At 31.4% G+C, this 25250-nt stretch overlaps 1 long non-coding RNA gene and 1 pseudogene across 1 annotated transcript; one reads left to right on the forward strand and one right to left on the reverse strand.

Annotated features, from left to right (window-relative positions):
• Positions 1-6388: 6388 nt before the first annotated feature.
• Positions 6389-21739, reverse strand: LOC114180692 (annotated as a pseudogene).
• LOC114181609 lies at positions 10065-10666 on the forward strand. The gene is made up of 3 exons (XR_003603867.1): positions 10065-10215; positions 10368-10433; positions 10530-10666. It is a non-coding gene; the product is annotated as an uncharacterized LOC114181609 (long non-coding RNA).
• Positions 21740-25250: the final 3511 nt, after the last annotated feature.

A 25250-nucleotide genomic window follows, 5' to 3' on the forward strand; every position in this document is an offset into this window, starting at 1 on the left:
TGTCCTCCGCATTTTCCATCCACAACACACTTTGACGAATTTGATCAGAAACCGAGTGAATAATCCAAGAAACCACCATCTTGTTGCATCTTCTCCAAGAAGCATAATCTTTATCTTCCCTTTTTGGTTCAGACAATGTCCCGTCCACAAACTCCAGCTTATTCTTTGCGCTTAACGCAGTCTCCATCGCTCTACTCCAAGAATGGTAATTGTTACCATCAAGAACTGGAGAAACGAGGCAAGTGGCTGGATTTTCGCTAGGGTGAATGTACAAGCAACTATCCACAGATGTGGCTTGAATCTTTTCTTCTGCCATCGATGAAAGAAGATAAAGGAGAAGCAAAGCTCTTCGGCAAGAATCTAGGGCAAGAATCAAAGAAAAAGTCGAAGAATCCAGAAGGGAAAGAATCAATCAGAGATGGCGCAGCAGAGCTCTTCCTACGAAGAGCTCTGATACCATATCAGAATTTCATCTTCATGGTAGTTGTAAGACCCGTAGAATTTAATTAATTAAATAAATAATTAATTAATAAATACGGGAGGGGTAATAATTATGACATTAAATTATGGTTGGTATGATGTGGAAAAGTGCTAGCTCAGGTGGTTGAGAGCACTTTGATTGTGCGAGAGGACTTGGGTTCGAGTCCTATGTATGCTAACTTTTGATGTTATGTTTTTGTCATTTAAAATTATGAAAAACGCGTTCTTGTATGTTATGATGCTTGAATTGTAGTTCCTAGCATGAAATATGGATTGGATAAATGGTGTGATATTGATTGGGCAATTGCATGGTTATGGGTTCAAGCCTTGGAGAACTTACATTAAACTTTATATTTTTTGGCATTTTTGGTTTTGATGTGAATATGGAAAGGTGGGGAGGAGACCTAATTGAGTGGGCAGCCAAAGGAGGCTGGAAGGGCAGCCAAGGGAGAGATTGAATGGCACATTATGTATCATTCAATGCTATTTTCGTTTTAGAAGTTAATTCCTTAGTTTAGGCATACTTTAAAAGGGAAAATTAGGTTAAGGGCTAAGGTTTTGATAAGCTGATAAACTATACCTAAACTAGAGCACGAAAATCAGAGGGATTGGTGAGGTTTGAGTGAGAGGGGCTGGCGTGAGGGAATTGAAGGCAGAATTGAGGGAAAACCGAGGTTGGCCATTGGTGGACAAGGGAGAGCTTCATCAAGTATTCAAATTTAAGCTAAGGAACCAGGTTAGGGGAGCTCTCCACGTTAATATTGATTGTTGGTCTGGATTGTATGAAATACTATATAATTTAAACATGTGCTGTGACTGGATTATGTTTTTGTTGATTTCTGGAAATTTTCCAGAAACCGCCTGGCGGGCTATACATAGCCGCCAGGCGGCTCATCTGTTTGTGTGTACTTCGCTGTGTTATGAGATGCAGCGCCTGGCGGTGATTCCCTGTGCCGCCAGGTGACTCATAGTCTGGGCCATTCTGGGGGTTTATGGGATGAACTGCCTGGCGGGATTGGTTATGATCGCCAGGCGGCGCGGGTGAACTACTCGTTTTTAAGCTTTTCTTGAGTGTTTGGCGTGAATTGTTCGGGAGGAAAGCAAAGGGTGAGTCTTATGAGTGGATCTGGTATGGAGGTGTATTGGTTCGAGTGAAATTGACAAGGGACTTTAATGGAACAGTGACCAAGCAGTTAGGGTTGAACAATTGGGGTTTGATGTTGTGAGAGGGGTCAGTGATTGGAATGCTGGAATAATTATAACAGGGTGAGTGTAGGTAGCGAGGAAGACGATATATAAGGAAGATGGCGAGAGGTATGAAGGAGTTGAATCGGGAATGAAAAGCAAGAGAAAGTGAGATTGCTAAGGTGTGGGAATTCTGGAAATTTTACCAGAATTCTGATGCACTGCCTGGCGGCACGAGACTAGCCGCCAGGCGCTAGTACAGGACGTGGATGCTTGTGGTTATTCTGGTCTGGGAGGGTGTTGATGGGTTAATTAATGTTTGGTCTCTTAGTAAATTGAAGTGTAGGGATTTTATTACGGTAATGATAATTTCCCCTTACTAAACAAGCGAACTTGAGGAGGGTATAAATTGATTGAGATGGTGGTAATAGGGAGCTTGGGGAGTATAATGATGACACCTAAGCATGAGTGAGTTTCTTAATTGTAATTATTTAATCAGAGTTGTAGTAGAGTGGGAGGGTAGTACAGTTTCGACTAAATGAACCATACCATGCACTGAGTTAGGAGTAGGATGGATTAAGGATGAGGGGTGAGTGCAAGACGCGAAGGGTAATTGACCAAAACCAGTACTGCATAAGTACTGACACGGCGCCTGGCGACAGTATTGGGTCCGCCAGGCGGTAGAAAGGCAACAGTGGGGTCCTGGTGCAGGGGGCGCCTGGCGGCAAGGGGTTCCGCCAGGCGATGGCGAAGAGTTACGAGATCCCTGGAACAGCGCCCGCCTGGCGGTGTATACTGTCCCGCCAGGCGGTGGTTGCAGACTATGTGTGTTGAGGCGCTTGGCGCCTGGCGGTACGTGTCCCCCGCCAGGCGGTTTGGAAGCTGTGGCGCCTAGCGGTACGTGTCCCCCGCTAGGCGGTTTAGATGCTGTAAGTCCCAGTTGTTGGACTTCGTAGGGTGTTCTACAAGGTTTCTGGTAATGCTTCAAATGTGATGATGCTGGAGTTCCTTGAGTTGTGGCTCGGAACGTATCCCTTGAGTTGTGGCTCGGGATAGGGGTTAAGCACGTGGTATTCCTTGAGTTGTGGCTCGGAATAGCATCTCTTGAGTTGTGGCTCGGGATAGCGGATGGACACGAGGAACCCTGGAGTTGTAGCTCGGGTTGGCGAGTGTGGCCGGTATGAGTGTGCTAGTTGTGGCCAGTACGGATGGGTCCAGATAGATTGCCCTCCTCAGTTGTTGGCTGACGAGTTTGGTAGTCTTGGGACGATACGGACTTTGTTCGTATGTGGGAACTCTACCTGGCGTTGCGGTGTATGATCCGTAGCATGTATTCCCGCACGTGCTCTATCGGTTGTGGCCGATAGGTATGGCAGCAAGTCACCTTGAAGTAATTAGCAGACGAGGTAGAACACGAATAAACGTATTGGAGATTGAATTGAGAGAATAAAAATATAGGACAATGTGAGAAGTTAATTTAAGTGATGATATGTGAATGATTACTGATTTATATGTATGTGTTTATAGTTTTGTATATATATATATGTGTTTTATCTGCTAAGCTCACCCTATCTGCGTGTGTGTGGCGATGATCGTGTACGCGGTACACGGGAGCAGATGCTGGTGATGCAGGTGACTCAGGTGCAGCTTAGGCGCGGAGAGGGGATTTATCTGGGGGAAACTTTTCTTATGTATTTACTTGTTTTTGAAAACAATTGTAAACCCTGAGGGGTGACTTGATGTTATTGAGGTTTCAGTTTTGTAATGAACACTTTTAAATTATCTGCACGAATAATAAAGTTTTAAATTTTTCCCGCGTTTTGGGAAAATGAGGTATTATTAAATGCGTTGTCTTAATTATTCTATTTATTTATTTATAAATTAGTAATATCCTGGCGGGATGTTACAGTAGTGATCAACAATTGATGTCTCGGGAGAGGAAAGGTGTGAATACAGAAGCAAAACAGAGAATAGGGAAAAAAAGCAATGAGAAGCTGCGAGAAGAAAAACTTTACTAATTGTGTTACTGTTGTACAAAAGTAAAAAGAAAGTATTTATACATGGATAAAACACTTATAACCGACAGTAATCAAAACTTATTAAAGCTAAGAGGCACCCCTAAAATTTTTATTCATGTTTCGTCATTATTCGTATCTTGAAAATCGATAAAATCGAATTCTGAAAGCCGGTAACTTCGGCTTCTGAAAGCCGGTAACTCCGATTTCTGAAAGCCGGTAACTATAAACCAAAAGGGTAGCAGTGGAATTATAAAAAAGTTGGGGGTGTAGGAAGAAAAATTGGGAGTGTAGGAAGAAAAACCCTGGTCAGCTCCTGGGTTTGCGAGCCATAAGTAATACGGGGTGGGTCACAATTTTCGGTCCGTTTATGTATGTGGAATGATTGAGTTAAAAAGTTTTAGTTTTGCATATACATCAAGTCCTCATTCTCTATATTTTATTCCCGCTGGTTTGATTTTACCATCTTCAAAACCTGCGGCATTGATTGGTGGGGTTTAAAGTAAGACAAGAAAATGTTTGATACTTACTATAATGATAAAAAGAACCAAAATGAAAATGTAAAAAAGAACAAAAATTGACTTGTAAAGAACTCACTTATATCGAAATTGAGTGGACAATTTTAATGGACCAGAAGATTGAAAGAAAAACCAAAAGTATTTTTCTTAGTCAATTTCTACAAATTGGTATCCCACGATTATAGATATTTTTTTTTTTTGGGACATGTTTGCATCAAATGTGCGGAAAGAACGTAGAAAATAGATCCAAATTCAAAATTAATCGCACTCTAAGAGTCTTCATTTCTTTTACATGCAAGTAGACATTAAGTTTTATAGATCACAACAAAATGTGTTATATTTGTCTTGTAATGAATCTACATGTTTATATGTAACATTTTAAAAGATTTTTTTGAATGTTTTAGAAATTAGAAATTGTGTATATTATTATGATGTGTCCTAGATAGGGATGGCAGCGGGCGAGGCAGGAACGGATTTCGGTATCCCATACCCATACCCGTAGAAAAAATTCATCTCCATTCTCATACCCAAACCCAACGGATATCGAACTTTTATCCCATCCCCATCTCTACCGGGTAATGGGTATAATCTCATACCGATACCCATACCCGTTTTACTACTTCAATATTAATTTTAATTAATTTTTATAAAATAATAAAAATTACGGTAAAGGAAACATAATATTATCAAATATTCAATATTAGGAGATGATTGTTTCTTCGATATCAAATACTTTTAAATAAATTATAATTATTTACATTTTAAATTAGAATACCAAATAAAATTTCATGAGAATCAAAACATTTATTAAATTTGCAAACATTAATGAAACCTAATTGATAAAATTTAAAAATATTTTTAAAAAATATAAAAGAAAAACAAATATTCAAATTAACATATATTTTAAATGTTTGTTTACTTCAATTTTTTAAATTCTAATGAATATCTTTTTTATACACTAATAAAAGTTATAATACATCACTTGATCAAAATGACGCAAAGAATAAATAATAAACATAATAATAAAATTTTGACTTAGATCTTGTATCTTTTGAACTCTAATATATGTTGAATGGTGATAAAAAATATTCACGAAAATTACATTAAATTTTTATATTGTAGTAAATAAAAGTTATTTATACAATTATAGTGAAAAAATTACAGTATGATTAATAATGAGTTAGAAAATAAAAAATAATTAGATAAAATATATTAATATAGTATTCTACATGATGAAAATAAACAATAAATAAAAATATAAAAAAATTAAAAAATGTGTGTCTTAGAAACAATTTGAGAGACTATTGAAAGAAATCTCACAAAGGAAAATAAGTGTATAATTAAGAGTATGATAAGATAAAAAATATCTTAGAGATCTAAGAAAACTTTACAAATATCAACAAATATACTCAATGGTTGAGAAATAACAAAAATTGTTTTAGCGAAAAAAAGTATTCTTCAAATGAAACAATAATTATTAATAATAAGTAAAGATTTTTTTTATTACTTATTAAATGAAAGGTTTATGCTATTAAACACTTAAGTTGAGGATATTAAATATTCTGGTGTGTGTGTGGATTACTTAATCAATTGTGAATATTTTAATAATTGAACGGGACAAAGATATGGCGGGAACAGGTATTATGACGGGAATATGTACATCCTTATACTCATCCCATACCCAATTGTAAAAGTTGGGGATTCCCCATACCCATACCCAGTCAATGCAGGGATTCTCTATCAAAACGGAGACAAATTCAGACAATATCCACGGAACGGATTTATTTGTCATGATTAGAGTAATATTTTTTTGTATTTGGGTAAATTTTCTTTCTGATGGTACATTTAGTAAGATTCGTGTATGAATTGAACACATCAATTTAAGGATTTGAAATATATATATATATATATATATATATATATATATATATATATATATATATATATATATATATATATAACAACAGATTATGTATAACAATATAGGTACGTTCAAATATAACTAAAATAATAATTAAGGATTTGAAGTAATAGATTCAAATAAAAGATCCTATTAGGTACAGAAGCTAGCATAACTCTAGATATTAATGTGTGACATCCAAATATATAACTAAAATAATAATTAAGAATTTGAAGTAATAGATTCAAATAGAAGATCCTATTCTATTGGTACGAAAGCTACTTTAAATACTAATGGATGGTGGCAGAAGCTTGGGTCACATATGCTGGTGGCAAAGTTGGCAGAAGAACAACTAACACTGCACTCATGGAGGCTGCCACCGCACCTTAACACCAACACTAGCAAGCTACCACCACCAACCTACTCATTCCACTGTCCACTTATTGTTGTTACTATTATCTCTATATAAAAATCATGCTTACACATAAATTAGTCATAAATTCAATCACCATATATAATAATCACATAATCTTTTAATATAAACTTTATCAAATTACTTAGTGATATGTTTTATCCATACTAGGGACACACAAATTGAAACATTGACAACACCAAATGATATACCTAAAATTTTTGAAACATGAAGAACATTTTGATTTAAGACCGGTAGTTTGAAAATTTCTATGAATAACGGTTTAAATGGTGTTTGACTATGTAAATTTCACAAACAGTTATTTTTTAAAAAATATAATAATTATTTTAAATATTAAATATAAAACATAATAAATGATATTGTTTGTTTTATCTTGGCCTGCATTCGAAGTGTTGGAGTATATAGATGTCATAGCAAATGGAATATTGTAAGTAACTGAGGTACACACATTGAAAGTATAATTAGTTTAGGGCACATTGATGTATAATTATATATCGGGTAAACATGTTCCGACTTAGGATGTGGCAGCAGAATAACCGCTAACACCATACTCATATGGTCCCATCCCAAACACACACGCACTCACACGTACAAAGGTGTCATCACACCTGTGTCTACAAATTTTTAAATATTTGTATTATAATATAAGTTATTAACTTTGTAAATGATATCATGGGTGTGGGTGTATGCATGTATGTCTAGGTGGATGTATGTGTGAGTGCGTGCAAGTACGTGCATGTGTGGATGGATGTCTCTGTGAGTGTATGTGGGTGTGTACGTGCATGTCTGGCTGTGTGGGTGGGTGCGTGCATATGTGTTACAATACAAATATTTAAAAAATGTGGATACATAGGGTGTGACAACACCAATTTTTCACCTAATTCTAAATAAAGAAGACCTGGTTATAAATATAAATTTAAATCAAAAGTACTGAATTCATGCATTAAAGTAAAATTTTTATTTTTTTTAAATTGTGTTATGAGGCATTTGTTTGTTTTTCTTAAAGACGTGTTTGAAGATGAAATGTTTTTTCAAGTTTTTCATCTTTATTTTTTTTAACTATGAATTTGTGTTTTTAGATTTTCATTGAAATCAAGCACAAGTTCGTGATTCTACGGAATTCACAAAAAGTTATTTTCTAAAAAATATAATAATTAAAATTAATTATTTTACCTTGTCTTGCAATTGAACTGCTTGAGTATACATGTGTCAAAGCAAATGGAACATTGTAAGACACTAGGTACACATATTGAAAGTATAATTAGTTTATGGCACATTTATGTATAATTATATATTAGGTAATTTTAAATACTTTATATATATATATATATATATATATATATATATATATATATATATATATATATTCTCTTAGACATTAAAAAAAATAGTTATATGCATGTATGGTCAAACCAAATGCCACACACTGTATCACAAAAATGGTTTGAAAACATTTTACACATCAGAAAATACAAAATTGAATGCAAATACAAACAAAAAAAATGAAAGAAAGTATTATATCGCAAGAGGGATTCCAAGGACATAGTAAAGAATAAATGCACCAATATTAATAACCATCCAGGAGAACCAAGTAAGAATTCGTCATGATTCTATTTGTGTCGTCCAACCTTTGTGATCACTATTGTCATAGCCATGTTAACGACAAGGATAACATTAACTACTTCCCATAGCCACTTCACTCCTCCGACAAGACGACTCAATGGTACCACGAACCACGACATCAGAGCTAAGACAAATGAGTTTAACGTAAGCCCAAAAGAACCTACTTACACGCCGAATTCATATGCGGAATTGTGTTCTATACCATTGTACACCTCTTGATCCATTTAATTAATGTTGAAAAACACATAAGGAAATCATGCAACTCAGTTAACGGCGGTGACGAGTAGTAATATCCACATTGGTTTTTGTAATCCCTTAAAGACACAACCCAATTCACTATAACGTGAGTACCATGGTCCAGTGCCTTCATCATTATTAGTGTCTGGTGTAATTTGTGGATCCGTCACATAATGTAATAATTTAAAATAGAGGCACAAAGTATAAAGAGGAGGATTAGTGATAAGAAAATACAAGTTTTCATGATAGCACAAAACCCTCCACATGCCTCAAATTCCATGAATGGAAAAGGTGGTGGAGTTTATAATAGGAGCCTGCCATGTGACAAAAAATGTTTCCCATGGCCATCCAAGACGAATAAAAGGCGAACACAGTTCTCGTCTTTCTTTGATCTTTGCTGGTGAGATGTCTGAGAAAGGCAAGACATGGACATGAACCATGTTGTTGCTAACATCAAGGAGAAGAAAGCCAATCGCAATGATTGCCACCATTTGTGGATGCGGGTAATCATCCTCCTCATTAGTAATGTATGTCATATCAGTTGCAAAACCAAATAGGATCATGGAGATGTCGACGACAAGCACTCCACCTAGAATGAAGAGACGAGGGCGGCCGAAATGGGAAGTGCAATGATAACTATTGAACCTTACAATGGGCTACACAACCAACCCAGAGAGGGACCAGAGAGCTAGAGGAAAGAGGACCAGGCAGGAGTGATTCCATTAATTTCAACAAAGAGTGTTAAGAAAGACATTTTCAAGGTCTACCTAATTGGATTACCGCATATAAGGAGGAGACAACAAATACTTCTGGGAGAGAAATAGTTTGTTGTCTCTCTGTTGTTTCCACCTAAAGCGAGGAAGAAAAAGCTGCAAGTAAGAAGGAGACAACAAATACTTATCGGGGACAACTAGGTTGTTGCCTCTCTACTGTTTCCACCTGAAGCGAGGAGGAAGAAGGTTCCAATTCTCTTAACTAGATGAATGAGAACGATTTCGAAGTCAATTCAAAGCAAGTGTTCGAATCTATTATGACACAAGAGTGTGACGCTCAATGGATTTATGAGAACTCTGAATGGAAGTTCAATAATTTAGATTTTATAAAGAATTTTGTTGACAAAACTTTGACAATGTCGTGGCTCCTACGTGTCAGAGTTGTAAGTGTCAATTGTTTTAGTTAATTTTTTTTTGAAAACACAACCCTCATCAATATCTCTTGTCTCACTAATTGTTCTATTTTTACTACACTGGATTCCATTGCGTTTTTGGTATCGTACTATTATGTTTTTTAAATACTTGTATTATAACATAAGTTATTAAGATTTGTAAATTGATATGGGTACGTGTGTGGGTTGATGTCTGTGTTAGTGTGTGCGGGTGCATGCGTACGTGCATGTGTGAATGTGTGGGTGCGTGCATGCATGTGCGTGTATATGTGTTATAATACAAATATCTAAAAAATGCAGACACACAAGTGCGACAATACTTGCCTTTCCATTAGTACATAAAACATTTTTGTTGTATATTAAATTATCATAACTAAAATCACTACAAGAATATATTATTATAGTTGGGTTTTTTTAGTAGAGGTTATAATAACCTCTGTTAAGAGATGTAGATAACAGAGGTTTTATAAACCCCTTTTAAGTATCATGGGTTTGAAAGAAACCCCAGAAAAATTTTATAATATTTTAAAATTTTAATTTGACTATGCTCTTGAAACTCTTTTGTTGAGGAAGAAGAAAAGTGTCGTTGTGGCTCATGAAACTCTTTTGCTGAGGAGGAAGAAGGTGTCGCGGTGGATTATGAAACTCCTTCACTCAAGGTAAATTGTTTACCTCTCATTCAATCATTTTCGTTTCTTTCATTTTTATTTTCAACTCGGTGGCTTTCGACTTCATCTTCATCTCTCTGATTTCACCTCTTTCGATTTCAATTTTCAATTTCATCTCATTGCTTTCATCGATTGTGCCCTAGGAATTGTGGCTCAGCCTTCAGAGGAAGACGTTTTTGATTTTATCTTTCTCCTTGAAATCAGTTCAGGTAATAAACATCGTTTTCCATGCTTTCAATTTTGTCATTCTTTCGATTTCATCTCCATGATTTCGTCTCAGTTCAATTTCGTCTCTCTGATTTCAGCGTGTTTCTCACCGTTCTCACCTCGAACAGGTTTATTTATTTATCTCTTGATTTTGCCCTAACTTCCTTGATTTTGTTTTGTAGTTATCTGATTGTTTTGGAGTTCTACTGATTTTCTTGACTTTCCTTATTTTGTTTCATCATTGTCTTGTATCAGTCGAAAATGTCACAATAAAATTTATTATGAAATTAAAATACATTTTACGAATTTAAAAAAATCATAGGTATATATATATATATATATATATATATATATATGAATCATTTTAAAATTTAATGTGAAATCTTTCTTCTTTTTAATTAACTAGTAAAATTTCAACTAACAGTGATAAATAAAAATATTGTCACTATTTATATATTAAATACATTTTACGAATTTAAAATGTCATAATAAAATTTATTATAAAATTAAATACATTTTACGAAAATGTATTAATTATTATTTTTGAAAATGTTAAAATGTTTATCTGCAAAAAAAAATTCATATATATATATATATATATATAAATTATTTTAAAATTAAACGTGAAATCTTTCCTTTTTTAGTTAACTAGTGAAATTTCAACTAACAGTGATAAATAAAAATATTGTCACTATTTACATATTAATTATAACTAATTTTATATTTATCACAACTATTTTTTTTTTGATAAAAATGTCATAATAATTATATTTCTAAATAATAAAAACACATGTTAAAAAAAATGTTACATAATAAAACTATTTTTCTTTTAATAAGAATATAATTAATATAAAATTATTAAATATTTATAAATTAATAATTATTTATTATCATTGAAATATTAATAATATTTTATTATTATTTTACATATTTGTTATATATATATAATATTAGTGGCAAAAAAATATTAAATTTCTGTTATTTTAGTCAATATTATTTAATTTTTTAATGATATAGTTAATTGTTATAAATTTTATATTTGTCACGGATTTTATTAAAATTCATCAAATATACATATCACAAATTCACTACTAAAATGCTATATAATAAAATTATTTTTATTGATAAAAATATAAATAATAAAAACTTCATTGAATGTTTATAAATTATTATTAATTGCTCAAAACAAAATTAAATTAAATTTATTTTACTTTGGATATGGATTTCAAATCATGACCTTGTAAAAGTGAGCCAAAATTAAACCACTATACCACTTCACAATTATTATATTTATTTTGATATTTTTTATTTATTTATAATCTTATACTTTCTATTAATATTAGTAAATAATATAAAATATATATTCACTACAAATTTAAATTCGTTATGCAAAATATAAACTGCTTATATTATTTTTTTATCTCTATCTTTATATATATATATATATATATATATATATATATATAAAAGTAAATAATATTTATATTGACATATGGATGAAAATAAATAGATAAATAAAATAAGCATAACTAATATAAAAGTTTGTTACAAAATGATATAAAACAATAATCAATTATCATTACTATCATCTTCAACAATAATATTATTTTATTCATCATTCAATATAAATATTATTTACTAATATCAATATAAATATTATTTACTAATATAAAATCATTTATTAAAACTTAAAACTCAACTATTTTGTGATTTCAAGTACATATGTATATCGAAATAACTTGTATATCGAAAAAACATGTGAATCTGGTCCACAAGCCAAGTGAAGTAATGACTTGTTTCTTATGTTGCTTCCTATTTTCAAAAGTGCAACCTTAAAAAATAATAATAATGAGATAAATGTGGTTGAGTTATATAATAACAACCAATCAAGTTTAATTAAGTCTTAAATATTTCTCATATAAAGGTTTTGTTCTATCAATAATTTATATCCAATTTTTATTCAATTTAGAGATGTCAAAATGAGTTCCAATCCATGAGCCATCTCGATTCACCAGGGGTTCGAGCCGTGAGCCGAGTTGGGTTGAGAAAATTTTATTTTTTAAAAAAGTGGGTTGAACTAAACCTGACTCACTTAACAACGGGTTAAACAGGTTCAGTCTGGGTTAAAATTAGGTTAACCCACTTAACCCATCAACATCTTTTTACAACTTTTTTTAAAAAAATTTCGTTATAATTATTTACTACTTCTAGTTATATAGGTTCATAATTTCATGTTTTTAAACACTAGAATGTTGCTCAATAATATTTGAATAATTTGAATGTTTGACTTATTTGTTTGCTAAGTTATATAGGTTGATACTTTAATCTTTGACTATTATCTTCATAATAATATTTCAAGAATCAGGTAAACACTTTGATTTCATGTAATGCAATAAATATCTAAAATAAGTTGCAAAAAATAAAAACATTCTTAAGTGAGCAAATCCACTAACACGTGATAGGTTAGGACAGGTTGCAAAATTTGTGACTTACCAAAAAGTGAATCGGGTTGAACTGACCCCTTTTTAACTCAACCTGTGATGAGCCAACCCGTATGATGAGCCAACCCGTGTGAGTCAGGTTGACTCACTTTGAAACTCCTAAATTTCATACCTATGAAAGAAAAAAAAATACATTATCAAGTTAAAAATTTCATATTAAATACGGTAAAGAACAAATAAAGTCTTATAATCAAAACCCTTTAAATCATAAAATAAATAACTAAAAATATATATTTTATAACTTACTAAATTTTTGTTTATCTTTTCTCTTTAATTTAACACTCTCCTTCTATTTGATCATGTCATTCTTTTCTTTATCATGTCATTTGTACTTTAAAATTTATATAGACTATTATTTATTAAACTTTATCTCTTTCTAAAAAAGAAATTTATCTTTAATATATTTTATATTGTTAATTTGTTGAAAAAAATACGTCAAAAAGTTTGTTAATATGTTTAGAAAATAACAAAATTTAGTTAATAGAATAATATATTAGAATAAATAAATAATAAAAAAATAGAAGACAGATATATGAATTCTAGTAAAGTTCCATTCTATTACGTAATAAAAACATTAAATTTGTAATTATTTAATTAAATTAATAAATATAATTATAAATTAGTATGATAATTAGTTTTTACTAAATTTTTAGGTGTTTTTATATAGCGCCCTTTGACAGTTATCCAAAAGTTTTCCCCTTCTCAATTTTTCACATTCACGCTTTTCTCTCTCACACACGTAAATCTCCACTCTCTAGACAAACCTAATTTGCTTTTGGGTGAAAACAAAATTATGTGTTCAACCCTTATATCGTAAAATTTGGTGCAATATTTTAATTGTAGTATAACCACAATTTCAAGGCTCTACAAAATCTCGCAAGTTACAGTTTCAAGGTTCCTCCTCGAAGGTATCAGTTTCATGGTTTTGATTTCTATTTCTCCAAGGTATTAATTTCTACTTTTTATAATTTTGTAATTTATTACTTTTAGTTCTATTTTGTTGGAGTTGTACAAATTCAAATTCATGGTTTCATCTCTAAGGTATGAATTCCTATCCTTCATTTCTTTTTATTTATTGTAATGGTTCATGTTTTCTCTTCCAAATACTCTATGAGAATGTAAATATTCTTTCTTATGCCACACAACAACATTAATATCAATATTTTATTCCAGACAATTCAGAATCTTCAAGGTATTTATTTCTCTTCTTCTTTTCGTTCCAATTGATTCCTTTTGGAATTAAATATAATGTTATATAATTGTTATTGTTCTCTCTAATCTTTTTTATTTGGCTTGTATGAAGAGTGTAAAAGAGATAGGGGAAAAAAGAGTGAAATGGATGAGCCAAGATGCAGGATACAAACAGAGAAAGATTTAGATAACAATAATTGGCAGAATTTCAGCACCAAAAGGTAAGGACTTTCGTTCCCTTTAAGTGCAATCCAATTGTAAGGAATACGTTTTTTTTTTCTTCTCACACCATCAACCATTCAATTTGATGGGACTTGTGCCTTCCTTCTATACACAAATTACGCTAAAAAAATGAAGACAAGGGAAAGGGGAGTGAATGGTATTTATGTTGGTAATGGAATGAAGAGCAAATGATTGTTTTTCATTTATGGATATGTGGGTGAGCTTGTTTCATACGGAGATGAAAAATATAACAAAAACAAAAACATTCATTTATTTTTTTGCATTATTTATAAGGTATAACTATTTGTATCAAATTGATCTTATGAAAGTTTGATTATATGAGCTATGTATATCTATTTATATCAGTCTTACTATTCAATTTGTTTTTTATATACGTGAATTATAATAAGGTTTGAGTATTTTATTCTCCTAATAACATTACATTGGTGTAGATAACTGATGTGCAAATATGGCATCTAATGTTTCAAGGTTTGGTTTTCTTATGACTATATTAATTTATATTTTTATATTCCTTTTTTACTAAAACAATTAACATATTTGCACTAGTGATTGGCTAAAATGTATATGTTTTTAAGTACAAAGAAAAATGGTAAGGTATATAAGATTAGAGACTTTGGGATGGATTATCATGTTACATTTATCCTTTGAAAGCCCTTATTTATCATACAAAAAAGGAAAAAAAAAAAGGAAGATGTGTATATGTCACAAGACTTGAAAAAGTTTTAATATTCAATGAACAAGAAGAATAGTAAAGTAAAAATAAGATAAATAATAATATTCTTATAGTAATATGAATACTTATATTTAATTTGTTCATATGTGTAATTTGTATAGTCAAATTCATATTAATAGTATAATAATGTTATCTTCTGTCGGTTATTTTTCCTACTTAAAATTTGTCATTAATATCTTTATTATTATATCTTTACATTTTAAAATATTAATTGTTTATTTTATTTATTTGCAGGACCAAATATTTGGAGGACCAAAATATTCGAAGATACTGCATTTTATTATTGTATTTAAATTAATTATTTGTATTTATTGTTAGATATTAATGGTATACCTTTTCATTGTAAATGTAATGAATATTTTATTTTATATATTTCAATTTTTATATGTAATGTTTATTTATTTTAACATTTTAGAATAATTTATCTATTGTTATGGCGCGAAAGTAATATGTGACATATCAATTCAATTTTCAATAATAATGATAAATATTTTATTCTAAAAATAATTAATAGTGATATCAAAAGTTGACATTGTCACTCTTGCAAATAATTAAAAGTGATAATTATTTTTGTCACGATAAAAAAAATATTTTAATAAGATTTAAAAATATTATCACAAATGCAATAATGGTTAAAGTACCAATTGTGACAACTAATATGTCACTATTACTTATGTATTTGTGACAATTTATTATTGTTACTATTACATACAATTAAAAGTGACAATTATTTTTGTCACAATAAAACCTAATTTTTGTGACATTTGAAAATATTGTCACAAATACAATAGTGACAAGATTTCTAGTGACAATTTAATTTTTGTCACAAAGTATTAATTGTGACATATTTATAACCTTTAGTGATGAATATGTGTATCACTAAAACTATTTTTTCTTGTAGTGATTACTAGTTCTTTTTATTAGGAAGTTAGAAGAAAAACCAAAATCATCCAGACACAAAAAAACACATTAATAACTAGCGTAGAATGGAGTTGGCTATATGCCCCTAAGCATTTCTAAAGCTAGGAGTAGTTCAAATTCTAAGGAAGTAAACAAAAAGTAAACAAAAGAAGAATTCTATCTAGTATGCTAGTTTAGAATGAGGTGGATATGGAAAAGTGGGTAGTTCTCTTGCATAATGATTAGGTGATTGAAAACATTATTTATCAGCTTGTGAAATGCAGATAACAAATGACATCACTTGGTTTCATGGATGTTGCAAGGTATATTCTTTCCTTTTTTTGTGTTCAGATCAAACACTTTATTCTTCTGTTTTTTTGTGCTCACTATAGGAGTTTTTAGATATTGAATATTTTTTGTTTAGTTTAGTTATTTTGTGCTCACTATAAGACTAATATAGAATATTTTTCATAAAAAATTGCGTTGGTATTAATCTGACTCTATGATCGTGCTATAGATTTTACTGTATATTTTCTGAATTAGGACAAAACTTCTTGACAGACGAAACAAACATAGAGGTATGAAGGTTCTTTTTTAGGTGGTTAGTTTCTACTTTTAGTTTTAGTTTATATTTTAAATTATGTCATAGGCAAGTAGTTTATATTAACTAATAACTTTGATTGCAGAGGGTGATAATACAGAGAAAATGATTTTATTGGAGTCCTTGCAAAGCTTACATTCTTGAGCTTGAGCATAAGCCTTGTTAGTATACCTAGCAACAGTAATATCATGAAAGCATTTCAGACTTTAGATTTCTCTGTCTGTTTTCAACTTACTAATTTGTCCTTACAGTCTTTCATTTCTTTATCCATGATCTCTTTGATTCTTTTGGACATAGGCTTCTGCAAACCTAATGCTATTGGAGACTTAATTGTGTTTAGAAAGATTGAATCTGTAGGGAAACAATATGCAGGGATGACCCCATTCGAAGACCTAGAACTTGCATGCCCTATAAGACTAGCTAAGGTTCACACTCTACATATCCCCTTTCACTATCTTTGGATGAAATATTGCTTAATCTTTCATTCAGACTCACGAGTGTCTTTAGACATTAAATGTCAAATTCACTTTTACTTAAACCAACTTATTGGTATAGTTAAGTATCATAAAGTCATATCCCCTTATACAACTTAACTTACTCTGAAATATTACCTAATCTTTCATTCAGATTTGGGAGTGCCTTTAGAGATTAAATGTAAAAACCACTTTTATTAGAACCTGCTTATTGTTATAATTGATTGTGATTAAATTTTTGTGTTTTTATTTTTCCTTTTGTTGCATAATCTATGTTATTCAATTATATATCTCGTATAATTATATTATATATATATATATATATGTCGTATATGATATTGAATGCTGGTTGGTAATTGAATAGCTCATTGTTTGGATTTTTTAATTATAGTTCTAAAGTTATTTAGGTCTACAATTTGATGTAGGTTCGTTGAGCTTCTCAACTTTCTTTGAATGCATAATATATATTTTCTATCTCCCTCACGTATATTTTAGCCACATGTGGCTATCAACGTGTATACATATATATACCAGTTGCTGATATGTATAATTAATTACAACTTTATATAGTTTATGTGTTTTGATCCTGTGGACCATCCTATTTATATTTATATTTATATATAGCTCGATTATAACAACTGGAGAAGTAGCAGGTGAAAATACTTGACTTGGTTTAAATCAAATGCGCATAGGCAATTTGTTCCTGTAAAAAGCCTAATTATAATCAACTAATTAATACTCGTAGCCTTATACTAAGAAAAATATTTACAATACAATAAAAAATATGTATGTAACACGAAACAATATTAGTTGATAGAGTTGTTTCCATAACTATAGTTTTTTTTAAAATAAAATAATCAATGTAAATATATGCATGCTGGTATTTTGATATATCGTATTAATAGTGTAATCTATATACCAAATCTTATACTATAGTATTGTCTATATACCAAATCTTATACTATACTATGACAATGGTATTGTCTGTTGAACCGACAATGTAAAACAAAAATTATACATGACAACAGCTTCCATTATCGTATAACATTTGAGTCTAACTATGTACAGTATATCATGAATTGTTCTAGAGATAAACATACACATACCTGAATAATCCTTAATCTGAAGGTAAGTTGATGAATGACAATATTATTCCCTTCTGCAATGTGGGTGTTTGCGTCCATGGAAACCAAGCTCACGCTGAGACACTATTTTAAGAATTCCAATAAGCAGATTGACAAATCAATTTGAGAAACTTGTGCTCTCACATTCACTTGCAACTCCACCATTCGCTCCTGTGACGAGCTTGATTCGGGTACATGAGAAACTCGGACACTTAATCTTTCATTCGGAGATAATCTAGCCTTGCTTTCTTCAGTTATAGGTTCTTTGGATGGCAAAAATGATGTCAAACCCTGATTCCTTTTGCTTAGTTGATCAACTTCAGCCATCAGAGAGCTCAATGTGTCCTTTGCTGCTATTCGTATAGACACTTTATCTTTCTAACAAGTTGATTTCCTTAAATAGTCATATAATGAATGAAATATGACTTAAATTTTCATTATTTCTCTACAAACATAACATTTTCTTCTTTTCATTTTAGCTGTTTGTTAAAGTTCAAGTTACCTCACTCTTTCTTTTTCGTTTGCAGTCAGAGAAGCTCGACTATGAGAGGCTATGACCCCCAAATGGAAAGTTTGGAAAGATCTTCAGCCAAGAAAACATGTAATCAAGTAAGTTTGGACATGATTAATGATGCATTTGGGTATCATCAATATAATGACGGCATGGGGGATAATAAGGAAACGAGTGGAGAGTCAAGCCATAAATCTTGGAGACTTTTTTCAATTGATGCAAGAAGGTCATGAGAGTTTATATGAAGGGTGTGATAAATATTCTAAACTTTCTTTCATTGCATTGTATTTTCTTTCATTCTAAACTTTATTTCATTGTACTTTATTTGACTTTATACATGATTAGTTTTCTTTCATTGTAGTTGAAGAATCTTATTAAACTTTCTAACAAGTATAACAAAGATATTTTAATATTTCACTAGTTTGAACGTTTAAACTTTTTTATTTATTTTAAATTTATTGACTACGTTTCTTGTTTTTATGATTGTTATATTTAGTTATAAACAAATATCTAAATGTTAGAATTTTTTCTTTTCATATGTTTTATGAATTTTATGCATTCAAAAAGTATAATAAATAAAATTAAGGAAATTTGAAAAGTAAAAACATCAATAAATAATAAATTGCATTGCAGGGTAAAAATGGACTTTTGGTATTATTATAAAGTATAAAGGATTTAAATTACATACAAGGAATAGGTACTACAATTACAAAATCGCAATAAATACAAGAGTTCCAAAACCGTCGGTAATTACCAAGGGTTTTAAAACCTCAAATAAATACTAGGGGTTTAAAACTGTCGGTAATTACTAGGAGTATCAAAACCGCCGGTAATTACCAGGAGTTTTAAAACTGCCGGTAATTACTAGGGGTTTGAAACTGCCGGTAATTACCAGAGGTTTTGAAACCGCCGGTAAATACCAGGGGTTTCAAAACCGCCAGTAAGTGCTGCTTTACCAGGGGTTAGTCAAAACCATCGGTAATCCGTTAACGACGTTGGTTTTTCTAGAGGAAAAACAAACCGCCGGAAACTCCTTTAGTGGGGGTTAAAACTCCCGGAAATGCCATAAATAACATCTGGTAAAAATTGTTTTTGTTGTAGTGAATCCAACATTTTTATTATTTTTTTAATATCCATGCGATCATGTTGGTTCAAATTTAGGATACTTTTTTACATTTTTCTTAGCTAAATGTCATGAGATTAAACATAAAAAAATTTGGTTCAACTTATAAAAAGTCAAGAATCTTCACTAAACATTATACCTAAACCATATGATATATATTTGACTATTTTTACATGTTTATTTTGCAAAAAATAAGTAACACTTTAAGTTTTTTTTTTTTACATTACAGGCATCAAGCTACATAAAACTCAACACTAAACATAACGATTTTTTTTTTCTTGTACGTAAGCAATAAACATGTAACTGATTCAAATAAAAGATCTTAATCCATTTTCCCATGTCAAAACAAAGGTGTGAAAGTAAAACATGAAAACTCTTTACACTAATCGAAACTACCTATGGGGACAAAAGCTTTGCTCATATATGTTGGCTTTGGAGTTAGTAGTTGAACAATTGTTAACACCGCCATCATAAACACACACTCACTCACACACACAAAGGTGTCGTCACACCTTTGTCTACATTATTTAAATATTTGAATTATAATAAAAGTTATTAATTTTGTAAATGAAATCGTGGGAGTGGGTGTATGCACGTGTGTTTGGGAAGATGTTTATGTGAGTGCGTGTGTGGATGGATGTATGTGTGAGTGTGTGTGGGAGGGGGCGTGCGTGCATGCATGTGCGGGTGTGTGCATATGCGTGTATATGAATTATAATACAAATATTAAAAAATGTAGATACAAAGGTATTACAACATCTATGTTTCACATATGTTTTCATCCAGTTAAGAATAAAGAATATTGGTCCATATACACCGGACCAAATTTCATTCCAGACCCAAACATGTGCCGTAGGGTACGAGGAAGACCGCAAACTACTAGAATCCATAATGAAATGGATCAACCAAATCCCAACAAACGAAGTAAATGTTCATATTCTAGAAATGTAGGACATCATAGGGGCAATTGTCCCTATCGTCAGTAATTTGTTGTTTTATCCAATTTTCTAGTGTATTTTTATTATGTATTTTTTATTATCTAATGTATTTTATTATGCTAATTTATTGTACCAATCAACAAAAAATTACAAAAATAAAAATATAATCTCTAGGGAGAACCAAATTTGTAAAAAAAATATATAAAACTAGAACGTTTAAAAAAAAAGAAAAACCTGAAGTGAAGTCGTCATTCAACCTGACGACTTCACTTTTTCTATTGAACTAAAATCGGCCTCTATTAGGCCGACTTTGCTTTTTGAAAAAAAAAGGAAATCGACAGGATACAAGACGACTTCACCTGTAATGTCATCTTGTATCCTAACGGCTTGACCTTATTTTGCAAAAAAATAAAAATAATGGACCCATTTTTACAAATTTGACTACAAAAGCACCCTGAAATAAAAAAAGTCCAATTGCAAAGATAGCGATCGTTCATAGATGTGGAGTATTTTCGTATATATCCTCGCTGATGTCGGATGTTATGTCAATGGCATAACTAATGAGAATCACCGAAATGGAGACGACAAACACTCCACCCAGAATGAAGGGACGGCGGCAGCCGAAACGGGAAGTGCAATGATAACTAGTGTATCCTACAATGGGCTGCACAACCAACCCAAAGATGGGGCCAAACAACCAGAGAAAAGAAGACCAGGCATGAGTGATTCCATGCATTTTGACAAAAGGTGTTAAGAAAGACACCTTTAGGGCCAATCCAAATTGGATTGTCGCAGCTACGGAGGTGACAACAAATATTTGTAGGAGAGTACTCGTTTGTTGCCTCTATGCTGCTTCCACCTGAAGCAAGGAGGAAGAATGTGAGGTTAAAGAGGAGGCAACAAGGACTTCTCCGAGAGAACTAGGTTCTTCCCTCTCGATTTCTACTTGAAGCGAGGAAGCTTGTTCCATTTTGTTTTGCTCGATGAGAAAGATTTCGTCGAATCTCTTATGACACAAAGGCGCTCAATGGGAAACTCTCGAAATGAAGTTTAATAACAGAATTTATACAACATTTTGTTTACAAACCTATGACAACGTGAGGGAGTGGTAAGTTAAGGCTGTAACTGACAAGCTTATTTGTCTCTCAATTTAGTTTTGAAAGATACAGTTAGAGAAAGTTACGATTCTAATTATTAGAATCAATACTAGAGATATTATGTCAATAATATTATCCCAATATCCCTTATATTATGCTTGTGTATTATTTCTCATGTGTGCAACCATCATTATCAATTATTTCCTATATTGCTTATTGTATTCATTGATGACTTTATTATAGAGATTATGATTGTACTATATTGTGTTTATATAAACATAGCATCTGCAATACAAAAGTACTACAATATTTCTCCATTTTATCTTTCTTGATTTTTTGAATTTTTTTATTTTTATTTTTATTTTTTTAATTGTACAATCTCACGTATCCTTTATACTTTAATGCATGAATTTAATACTTTTATCTTAAAGTCATATTTATAACTAACTCTTCTTTATTTATAACTAGGAAAACATAGGTGTTGTCGCACCTTTGTATCCGCATTTTTTAAATATTTTTATTATAACACATATACATGTGTATGTATGCACGCACCCACACATCCACACATGCATGCCTACATCCACATACACTCACAAAGACATCCATCCACACACGCATGCACTTGCACACACTCACACAAATATTGTAATTCAAATATTTTAAAAATGTAGACACATGTGTCCACATTTTTTCAAAGCATGGTGGCTTTCAGTTTACGTTTTTTTGTTCATCATTTCACAAAAATAAAAATAAAAAACAAACACTCCCACTTTGTCATTAATTATTCAAAATAATTAACAGGAGAAGACATTAGTTGTGAATATGAATGGTGTGAATGACGGTATAGGAGAGATGTGTGAACGAGGTTATAGGACACACGAATACATACCAAGAAGCACACCAGCACACAAAGTGGAGGAGAATACCACACAGGGAGCACCTGAATGTGAAGAGAAGAGAAAGAGAATATGTGAACTTCCTGGGGTTTGAGGTGGGGAGGGTTTCTGATACTCTCGCCCAAGCGAGCTTGTCTCGCCTAAGCGAGACTGACAGAGACTCGCTCAGGCCTTTTGCGCGAGCTGTCGCTCAGGCGGGCTATCGTCATTTTGAGCGAGAGGATGCCTCGCTCAGGCGAGGAGATCTCGCCTAAGCGAGCTAGTGCAAGGGGCCACTGTTCTAAACTTGTGGGGGGGGGGGGGGTGATTGAGACATGGTAACACTTAGCTCGGGGGTGAGCAGAGAAATCCACCACAAGTGCAAGCATCCGCTGAATCCGACTAAATTATTTGTATCCGGATGAGTCGAGTCTGAGTCTTAGTGTATTGTTTGCGAGTCAAAACATGATTTGGTTTACATATGTTTATTTGTCTATGAAATAGCATGTATCTATATGATAAAATGTTTTATACTCTGGCTTACCCTTTTTGCTTGTTTGGTTGCTTTGTATGTGGTTCTTCTCTTTTGCGATGATCATCAATTTGTTGATGTGAGCAGATGCGAGAGGTACTCGAGGTCAACAAGGAAGGGATGATTTCGCTGCATAGTCTACCTGGACTGGACTTCTTTTATTTGAGCTTTTCCCTATGGCTATGACCCATGTACTGTTTTGGCTTTTGGTGTATTATCAACTACTGTTATGTCCCTGTACTTATTTCTGTATTTGGCATTGTGGTGTGCCTAGTTCCTTCTTTGTATCCGTTTGAACAACTGCATGGAGTGAGGTTTATACTCCAGGACCGCGCCATTATATTTATGTATGATACCTCTTTAATTAGGGTTTTAAATTAAATGGAGTGTTACAGTTAAATTAAAAGTGATAATTAAATTATTTTATTTTAAGTTTTAATTATGTAATTGAAAATGTAGGAAATGTAGGTGAGTTTATATTTTATTATAGGATGATGGGTATGTTATGGTTGAAGTGGTGAAAATAGAAATTTAGGGTTCTTTAAATCCTGTTTCAATATTCATGCTCTTGTTTTCGTGTTTTTATCTGATGATACTTTTGATGGTACATATTTTTATATATAAAATCATTTTTTTCTTTTACTTCAAAAATTATAATATTGGAGATATTTTTCAAGCTCACTTAATAATTATAAGTTTTATTTTATTTAAATAAAATTCGATTATCATGTTAAGTTTCATATTTCTTTAATAAATTGAATTTTTTACATAATTAAAATATTATAAATAAAATTTGATTATCATGTTAAATCTCGGACTTATTTGATTATTAAATCTAAATTTTTAAGTAAAATTAATTATCCATATGAAGTCTTGGACTTTCTTGATAATTAAATCTAACCTCTTAAATAAAATTAATTATCATGTTAAGTCTCGAGCTTACTTGATAATTAATTATTTTCTTTGAATAAATTTTAATTATCATACTAAGTTTAAAATTTAATTGATAATTGAATTTTTTTTATAATTAAAAAATATAATCATGTCTAGTACCAGATTTGTTTTGATGGTAACTTTTTATTATGTTAAGTCTCAAATTCACTTAATAAATAAAAAACATATTAAAATTTAAATTAAAAATTACAAATATTAATCAAATCAAGGTTTTGTTATAAATAGTTTTTTTTTTTTTAAATATGTAAGTCTGATAGTGGGTGAAACAGAATGTCTAAGAGATCTCGCTAGGATAGGCTTTTTTTTTTACAATGGCTCCGCTAGGTCGATTTGGTGGGTCAATTCGTTAGGTTGATCCGTTCTGACACCCCTATTTAAGTCATTCTGTTTGTTCATTTATTTTGTCAACAAACTTAATAGTCAAATATTTTCTATTTTATTTTTATTCTATAAAGTGTTTATATAAAATTTATATATGATTTTAAATAAATTTTTAACTTCTCAACAAGAAAAGATATTAAGATACATTAAAGTTAAGAAACATGGAAAAAACATTATTTCAAATTCTGGGAAAGGAAAGTTGCTTAGTATGGTGGAGAGAATTCGACTAGTAAATTCGGTGATCGTTGGTTTGTTATCTTTTAGCTTTTAGGTTGATAAATGATCTATTAAGCTTCTTCTTGAGCTCAAACATTGCATTCAAACTTTTGTTTGGACTCAAGATACATAAAAACAGGAGTTATCACCGTTAAATGGTCTATCTTGTGTGGTTCTAAGGTGAATGATGGTTTGCAGGTTACTACTACTAAGTTGGAAAGTAAAACTTATCTACTATGTTTAGTTTGGGAGTTTGCTTATGACAAAATGACTTGGATTAAACTTAAATGTATATGATTTCTTAAGTTTAAGTGTCATAAATATATGTCCTTTAAATCATCGTTAATTTGGAATAGTATTAAGGATGCATATAATGTTCTTGAACATACTTTCTAGGCACTTGGTAAAGGTGGTTGATTAATA

The sequence above is a fragment of the Vigna unguiculata genome, chromosome 4, assembly GCF_004118075.2.
Source record: "Vigna unguiculata cultivar IT97K-499-35 chromosome 4, ASM411807v1, whole genome shotgun sequence".
In the NCBI taxonomy this organism is placed as follows: domain Eukaryota; kingdom Viridiplantae; phylum Streptophyta; class Magnoliopsida; order Fabales; family Fabaceae; genus Vigna; species Vigna unguiculata.